This window comes from Equus asinus, unplaced genomic scaffold (assembly GCF_041296235.1).
Source record: "Equus asinus isolate D_3611 breed Donkey unplaced genomic scaffold, EquAss-T2T_v2 contig_237, whole genome shotgun sequence".
Lineage (NCBI taxonomy): Eukaryota > Metazoa > Chordata > Mammalia > Perissodactyla > Equidae > Equus > Equus asinus.
Window position 1 is genome coordinate 87,501 of NW_027224891.1, and position 8,843 is coordinate 96,343.

The window sequence follows — 8,843 nt, forward strand, 5'->3', positions numbered from 1 at the left end:
ACACGGCCCGCCCCACCGCGGGGAGGGCCGCCCGCGAGACACAGCCAAGAGGCACAGGCAGAGCATCCGCCGCGTCACGGAGACCCCGACACCGCCCACGCCACGAGGCACGGGGCGGGGGAGCGAGGTCGGGCCGGATTCCGCACCCCTGCCGCCTCCCACACGCCACTCGCAGCGGGGGAGAACGGGCGAGGGGACCCGCGGGCAGAGCGAGAAGAGCGGTCCCGTTCGCCATGAACGTCCGTCCCTCGTCTGGCACGGCTTAGGCCCGGCCCGGGAGAGCACAGCATCACCACATCGGTCGGCAGCATAACGCGAGGGACCCCCGAGCAAGGGAAGGCCGGCGAGGACAGCGAGCGGAGGAGCCTGCTTCAGCCTCACCGACCCCTCTCCTCCTCCAGCAAGCGCGGGCGACGACCCCAGGACGAGAACGCCTGACACGCACTGGCACGGAGCCGGTGGGATGGGGTAAGTCGCGACCGCACCCGGGTGCCGGCGGCAGGGAGTGCACGTGGTAGAGGACCCCGCGCCCCTAACCCCGCCGCCCTCGGGTACCAGAGACCGGAGGTGGCACCACGGTCGTGGGGGCGCCTGGAACGCACAAGAGCCGGCGCGCAGGCCCCAGCGGGCGGCTCAAGCGGCGGGGGTGGAAACGGGCGTCCGGTTCTCGGCCAGAGCCCGGAGCCCTCCCCGCACACGCATCCAGGCACCCGGAAGCTCTCGGGCGACTGTCACCCGAGCAGAGCGTGTCAGCACTTATCTGGCGGCACAAAACCACCCATTCGGGGGCAAGAATCGCCGCGCCCGGAGACGGGGCCCACCCACGGATCACCAGGGGAACCCCTGGATCACGGCCACGGCCACCAGACCCCAAGCACGACCCCATCGCCACCAGGCCCGGAGCACCCGGGGCCATCTGGTCGACCCCAGAAGCGTGGCGGCAGGGGGAGCCGGGGACAGCCTCCCCGGGCCGCCCGCGCGGGCCGGGACCGGTCGGTCCCTCCCTCTGAGTCGCCGGGTCAGGACTTAGAAAAGAATTCCGCGGAGGCGCCTCCGGCGACCGGGCCCGGGGCGGGACCGTGGCTCCCGTCCCTCAGCCGGGGCTCCACCTACGCCTCGAGCCGGCCCCCTCCCGCCTCCGGACAAAGACGCGACCCGCGAAACTCGGAGAGAGAAGTCCGGTCCGACGGCCCGGACCCACCCCGGGCACGCGTCCGGGCCGGGGACGCCCTCCCCGGCCCGCCCTCGAGGGCTCCCGGGGCCGGTCCACGCTCTTCTCCAGGGCGGGACTTGGAAAAAAAAACTGCCACGGAGGAGGAGGCATCCGAGGACCGGGCCCGGTCCCCACCGCCAGAGCCGGTCGACTCGGAAGACCAGTGGGGAAAAGGCCAGCCCGGCGGCCGAGCCCGTCGCGCCCTCCACGGGCCTCCCCCGCAAGGCCCCGGCCGGTCGCCCACCTCCGGAGCGGGGCGCGGAAAGGGGATCGGCGACGCGGAAGGCCCGACCACCGGGCCGCCCTCGGGACGACGGCCGGGCACGGGACGAGCTCCCTCGCCCGTTCCCCCGCGGCGGCCCCCCACCCCCTCCCGGGGACGGAGGGGCACCGGCGGCTGCTGGTCGACCCGTCCGGGAGGCCCCACACCCCGGCCGGCACCGGGCGGCGCGGCGACAGCCACCTCCCTCAGTAGCCTGCACCTCCAATCTCCGGCGAGCGGGCGTCGCGCTCACGCCCCGGCGCCACCGGGCCAGATCCCGCCAGCGACGCCGGCCTCCCGGGACTCTGCCTCGGTCACCGCGGCCGAGTCCCGTCCCTTGGCCCGCGTCGCCGGAGCTCCGGAGGAAAGAGACGATATAAAAGCGGCCGCCAGGTGGCACCCGGCGACCGACGACCGCCTCAGCGGGACGGAGCCGGAGCGCGGGCCCGCCGGGGAGCACAGCCGGGCCGCCGGGCCGCCCGATCCCGTCCCGGAGCCCCCTCGGACCCAGCCTCCCGGCCCAGTGCGGCCCCGGGGCGTCCGCCCGCGGGCTCCCGGCCGCCAAGGCGCAGCCCCAGCCGCAGGAGGGGGACTCGGGAAAGGTTTCTCGGGCGATCACCGGGAAGGGGAAGGGGAGAGTTCCCCCCAGAGAGGCCAGGGGGCGGCCCGGGCCGGGCTGGGCCGGTGCGGCCGGGAGGCCGCCGCTTCCCGGAGCGGCTGGAGCGCCCCCGGGGTTCCCGGGAGGACTTAGAAAATCAGGGCGGGCGGGGACGGTCAAACCGAAACCAGGCACGTCATCCGAGAAGGACCGTGATGACGGGAGGAGGAAAGCTTTCCAGTCCAGAGGGCCTGTCGAAGGCAGGCGGAGAGTCTACCCGCTGAAACTGACGAAGATGGGCAAAAGAAGCTAGCTCAGGCGCCGACATTTAAGGAAATAAAAAAAAAAAAGCACGAGGGCGTGGAGAAATGGGGAAAAATCAACACTGAGAAATCTACCCTCTGAAACCGACGAAGATGGGCAACAGGGGCTAGCTCAGGTGGCAATTTTTAAGGAAAAATGAAAGGAAGTGCGTGGAGACCTGGGGAAAAAGCAACACGGAGAAATCTACCCTCTAGAACTGAGAAAGAAGCGCAACAGAGGCTAGCTCAGGTGGCAATCTTTAAGCAAAAAAAATAAGATAAAAAAATACAATGGCGAGGAGACCCGGTCAAAAAGCAACCCTGAAAAAGGTACCCTCTGAAACTGAGGAAGCAGGGCAACAGTGCCTAGCTCAGGTGACAATCTTTAAGCAAAAGAAACACACAAGGGCGTGGGGAGCTGGCGAAAAGGCAACACTGAGAAATCCACCCTCTGAAACGGACGAAGATGGGCAACAGAGGCTAGCTCAGGTGGCAATCTTTAAGCAAAAGAAACACACAAGGGCGTGGAGACCTGGGGAAAAAGCAACACGGAGAAATCCACCCTCTGAAACTGAGGAAGATGGGCAAGAGAGGCTACCTCAGGTGGCAATCCTTAAGCAAAAACAAAGCACAAAGGCGTGGAGCCCTGGGGACAAAGCAACCCTGAAATATCTACCCTCTGAAACTGAGGAACATGGGCAAGAGAGGCTAGCTCAGGTGGCACTCGTTAAGCAAAAACAAAACACAAAGGCGTGGAGACCTGGGGAAAAAGCAACCCTGAAATATCTACCCTCTGAAACTGAGGAAGATGGGCAAGAGAGGCTGGCTTCAGGTGGCAATCTTTAAGCAAAAGAAACACACAAGGGCGTGGAGGCCTGGGGAAAAAGCAACACGGAGAAATCCACCCTCTGAAACTGAGGAAGATGGGCAAGAGAGGCTACCTCAGGTGGCAATCCTTAAGCAAAAACAAAGCACAAAGGCGTGGAGCCCTGGGGACAAAGCAACCCTGAAATATCTACCCTCTGAAACTGAGGAACATGGGCAAGAGAGGCTAGCTCAGGTGGCACTCGTTAAGCAAAAACAAAACACAAAGGCGTGGAGACCTGGGGAAAAAGCAACCCTGAAATATCTACCCTCTGAAACTGAGGAAGATGGGCAAGAGAGGCTGGCTTCAGGTGGCAATCTTTAAGCAAAAGAAACACACAAGGGCGTGGAGGCCTGGGGAAAAAGCAACACGGAGAAATCCACCCTCTGAAACTGAGGGACATGGGCAAAAGAAGCTAGCTCAGGTTGCAACCTTTAAGCAGAAAAAAACACAAGGGCGTGCAGACCTGGCAAAAAAGCAACAGTGAGAAATCTACCCTCTGAAACCGACGAAGATGGACAACAGAGGCTAGCTCAGGTGGCAATCTTTAAGCAAAAGAAACACACAAGGGCGTGGGGAGCTGGGGAAAAGGCAACACTGAGAAATCCACCCTCTGAAACGGACGAAGATGGGCAACAGAGGCTAGCTCAGGTGGCAATCGTTAAGCAAAAGAAACACACAAGGGCGTGGAGGCCTGGGGAAAAAGCAACACGGAGAAATCCACCCTCTGAAACTGAGGGACATGGGCAAAAGAAGCTAGCTCAGGTTGCAACCTTTAAGCAGAAAAAAAACACAAGGGCGTGCAGACCTGGCAAAAAAGCCACAGTGAGAAATCTACCCTCTGAAACCGACGAAGATGGACAACAGAGGCTAGCTCAGGTGGCAATTTTTAAGGAAAAATAAAAGGAAGTGCGTGGAGACCTGGGGAAAAAGCAACACGGAGAAATCTACCCTCTAGAACTGAGCAAGAAGCGCAACAGAGGCTAGCTCAGGTGGCAATCTTTAAGCAAAAAAAATAAGATAAAAAAATACAATGGCGAGGAGACCCGGTCAAAAAGCAACCCTGAAAAAGGTACCCTCTGAAACTGAGGAAGCAGGGCAACAGTGCCTAGCTCAGGTGACAATCTTTAAGCAAAAGAAACACACAAGGGCGTGGGGAGCTGGCGAAAAGGCAACACTGAGAAATCCACCCTCTGAAACGGACGAAGATGGGCAACAGAGGCTAGCTCAGGTGGCAATCTTTAAGCAAAAGAAACACACAAGGGCGTGGAGACCTGGGGAAAAAGCAACACGGAGAAATCCACCCTCTGAAACTGAGGAAGATGGGCAAGAGAGGCTACCTCAGGTGGCAATCCTTAAGCAAAAACAAAGCACAAAGGCGTGGAGCCCTGGGGACAAAGCAACCCTGAAATATCTACCCTCTGAAACTGAGGAACATGGGCAAGAGAGGCTAGCTCAGGTGGCACTCGTTAAGCAAAAACAAAACACAAAGGCGTGGAGACCTGGGGAAAAAGCAACCCTGAAATATCTACCCTCTGAAACTGAGGAAGATGGGCAAGAGAGGCTGGCTTCAGGTGGCAAACGTTAAGCAAAAGAAACACACAAGGGCGTGGAGACCTGGGGAAGCAGCAACACGGAGATATCGACCCTCTGAAACTCAGGAAGATGGGCAAGAGAGGCTAGCTCAGGTGGCAATCGTTAAGCAAAAACAAAACCCAAAGGCGTGGAGACCTGGGGAAAAAGCAACCCTGAAATATCTACCCTCTGAAACTGAGGAAGATGGGCAAGAGAGGCTGGCTTCAGGTGGCAATCTTTAAGCAAAAGAAACACACAAGGGCGTGGGGAGCTGGGGAAAAGGCAACACTGAGAAATCCACCCTCTGAAACGGACGAAGATGGGCAACAGAGGCTAGCTCAGGTGGCAATCGTTAAGCAAAAGAAACACACAAGGGCGTGGAGGCCTGGGGAAAAAGCAACACGGAGAAATCCACCCTCTGAAACTGAGGGACATGGGCAAAAGAAGCTAGCTCAGGTTGCAACCTTTAAGCAGAAAAAAAACACAAGGGCGTGCAGACCTGGCAAAAAAGCCACAGTGAGAAATCTACCCTCTGAAACCGACGAAGATGGACAACAGAGGCTAGCTCAGGTGGCAATTTTTAAGGAAAAATAAAAGGAAGTGCGTGGAGACCTGGGGAAAAAGCAACACGGAGAAATCTACCCTCTAGAACTGAGCAAGAAGCGCAACAGAGGCTAGCTCAGGTGGCAATCTTTAAGCAAAAAAAATAAGATAAAAAAATACAATGGCGAGGAGACCCGGTGAAAAAGCAACCCTGAAAAAGGTACCCTCTGAAACTGAGGAAGCAGGGCAACAGTGCCTAGCTCAGGTGACAATCTTTAAGCAAAAGAAACACACAAGGGCGTGGGGAGCTGGCGAAAAGGCAACACTGAGAAATCCACCCTCTGAAACGGACGAAGATGGGCAACAGAGGCTAGCTCAGGTGGCAATCTTTAAGCAAAAGAAACACACAAGGGCGTGGAGACCTGGGGAAAAAGCAACACGGAGAAATCCACCCTCTGAAACTGAGGAAGATGGGCAAGAGAGGCTACCTCAGGTGGCAATCCTTAAGCAAAAACAAAGCACAAAGGCGTGGAGCCCTGGGGACAAAGCAACCCTGAAATATCTACCCTCTGAAACTGAGGAACATGGGCAAGAGAGGCTAGCTCAGGTGGCACTCGTTAAGCAAAAACAAAACACAAAGGCGTGGAGACCTGGGGAAAAAGCAACCCTGAAATATCTACCCTCTGAAACTGAGGAAGATGGGCAAGAGAGGCTGGCTTCAGGTGGCAATCTTTAAGCAAAAGAAACACACAAGGGCGTGGAGGCCTGGGGAAAAAGCAACACGGAGAAATCCACCCTCTGAAACTGAGGGACATGGGCAAAAGAAGCTAGCTCAGGTTGCAACCTTTAAGCAGAAAAAAAACACAAGGGCGTGCAGACCTGGCAAAAAAGCAACAGTGAGAAATCTACCCTCTGAAACCGACGAAGATGGACAACAGAGGCTAGCTCAGGTGGCAATTTTTAAGGAAAAATAAAAGGAAGTGCGTGGAGACCTGGGGAAAAAGCAACACGGAGAAATCTACCCTCTAGAACTGAGAAAGAAGCGCAACAGAGGCTAGCTCAGGTGGCAATCTTTAAGCAAAAAAAATAAGATAAAAAAATACAATGGCGAGGAGACCCGGTGAAAAAGCAACCCTGAAAAAGGTACCCTCTGAAACTGAGGAAGCAGGGCAACAGTGCCTAGCTCAGGTGACAATCTTTAAGCAAAAGAAACACACAAGGGCGTGGGGAGCTGGCGAAAAGGCAACACTGAGAAATCCACCCTCTGAAACGGACGAAGATGGGCAACAGAGGCTAGCTCAGGTGGCAATCTTTAAGCAAAAGAAACACACAAGGGCGTGGAGACCTGGGGAAAAAGCAACACGGAGAAATCCACCCTCTGAAACTGAGGAAGATGGGCAAGAGAGGCTACCTCAGGTGGCAATCCTTAAGCAAAAACAAAGCACAAAGGCGTGGAGCCCTGGGGACAAAGCAACCCTGAAATATCTACCCTCTGAAACTGAGGAACATGGGCAAGAGAGGCTAGCTCAGGTGGCACTCGTTAAGCAAAAACAAAACACAAAGGCGTGGAGACCTGGGGAAAAAGCAACCCTGAAATATCTACCCTCTGAAACTGAGGAAGATGGGCAAGAGAGGCTGGCTTCAGGTGGCAATCTTTAAGCAAAAGAAACACACAAGGGCGTGGAGGCCTGGGGAAAAAGCAACACGGAGAAATCCACCCTCTGAAACTGAGGGACATGGGCAAAAGAAGCTAGCTCAGGTTGCAACCTTTAAGCAGAAAAAAACACAAGGGCGTGCAGACCTGGCAAAAAAGCAACAGTGAGAAATCTACCCTCTGAAACCGACGAAGATGGACAACAGAGGCTAGCTCAGGTGGCAATCTTTAAGCAAAAGAAACACACAAGGGCGTGGGGAGCTGGGGAAAAGGCAACACTGAGAAATCCACCCTCTGAAACGGACGAAGATGGGCAACAGAGGCTAGCTCAGGTGGCAATCGTTAAGCAAAAGAAACACACAAGGGCGTGGAGGCCTGGGGAAAAAGCAACACGGAGAAATCCACCCTCTGAAACTGAGGGACATGGGCAAAAGAAGCTAGCTCAGGTTGCAACCTTTAAGCAGAAAAAAAACACAAGGGCGTGCAGACCTGGCAAAAAAGCAACAGTGAGAAATCTACCCTCTGAAACCGACGAAGATGGACAACAGAGGCTAGCTCAGGTGGCAATTTTTAAGGAAAAATAAAAGGAAGTGCGTGGAGACCTGGGGAAAAAGCAACACGGAGAAATCTACCCTCTAGAACTGAGCAAGAAGCGCAACAGAGGGTAGCTCAGGTGGCAATCTTTAAGCAAAAAAAATAAGATAAAAAAATACAATGGCGAGGAGACCCGGTGAAAAAGCAACCCTGAAAAAGGTACCCTCTGAAACTGAGGAAGCAGGGCAACAGTGCCTAGCTCAGGTGACAATCTTTAAGCAAAAGAAACACACAAGGGCGTGGGGAGCTGGCGAAAAGGCAACACTGAGAAATCCACCCTCTGAAACGGACGAAGATGGGCAACAGAGGCTAGCTCAGGTGGCAATCTTTAAGCAAAAGAAACACACAAGGGCGTGGAGACCTGGGGAAAAAGCAACACGGAGAAATCCACCCTCTGAAACTGAGGGACATGGGCAAAAGAAGCTAGCTCAGGTTGCAACCTTTAAGCAGAAAAAAAACACAAGGGCGTGCAGACCTGGCAAAAAAGCCACAGTGAGAAATCTACCCTCTGAAACCGACGAAGATGGACAACAGAGGCTAGCTCAGGTGGCAATTTTTAAGGAAAAATAAAAGGAAGTGCGTGGAGACCTGGGGAAAAAGCAACACGGAGAAATCTACCCTCTAGAACTGAGAAAGAAGCGCAACAGAGGCTAGCTCAGGTGGCAATCTTTAAGCAAAAAAAATAAGATAAAAAAATACAATGGCGAGGAGACCCGGTGAAAAAGCAACCCTGAAAAAGGTACCCTCTGAAACTGAGGAAGCAGGGCAACAGTGCCTAGCTCAGGTGACAATCTTTAAGCAAAAGAAACACACAAGGGCGTGGGGAGCTGGCGAAAAGGCAACACTGAGAAATCCACCCTCTGAAACGGACGAAGATGGGCAACAGAGGCTAGCTCAGGTGGCAATCTTTAAGCAAAAGAAACACACAAGGGCGTGGAGACCTGGGGAAAAAGCAACACGGAGAAATCCACCCTCTGAAACTGAGGAAGATGGGCAAGAGAGGCTACCTCAGGTGGCAATCCTTAAGCAAAAACAAAGCACAAAGGCGTGGAGCCCTGGGGACAAAGCAACCCTGAAATATCTACCCTCTGAAACTGAGGAACATGGGCAAGAGAGGCTAGCTCAGGTGGCACTCGTTAAGCAAAAACAAAACACAAAGGCGTGGAGACCTGGGGAAAAAGCAACCCTGAAATATCTACCCTCTGAAACTGAGGAGGATGGGCAAGAGAGGCTGGCT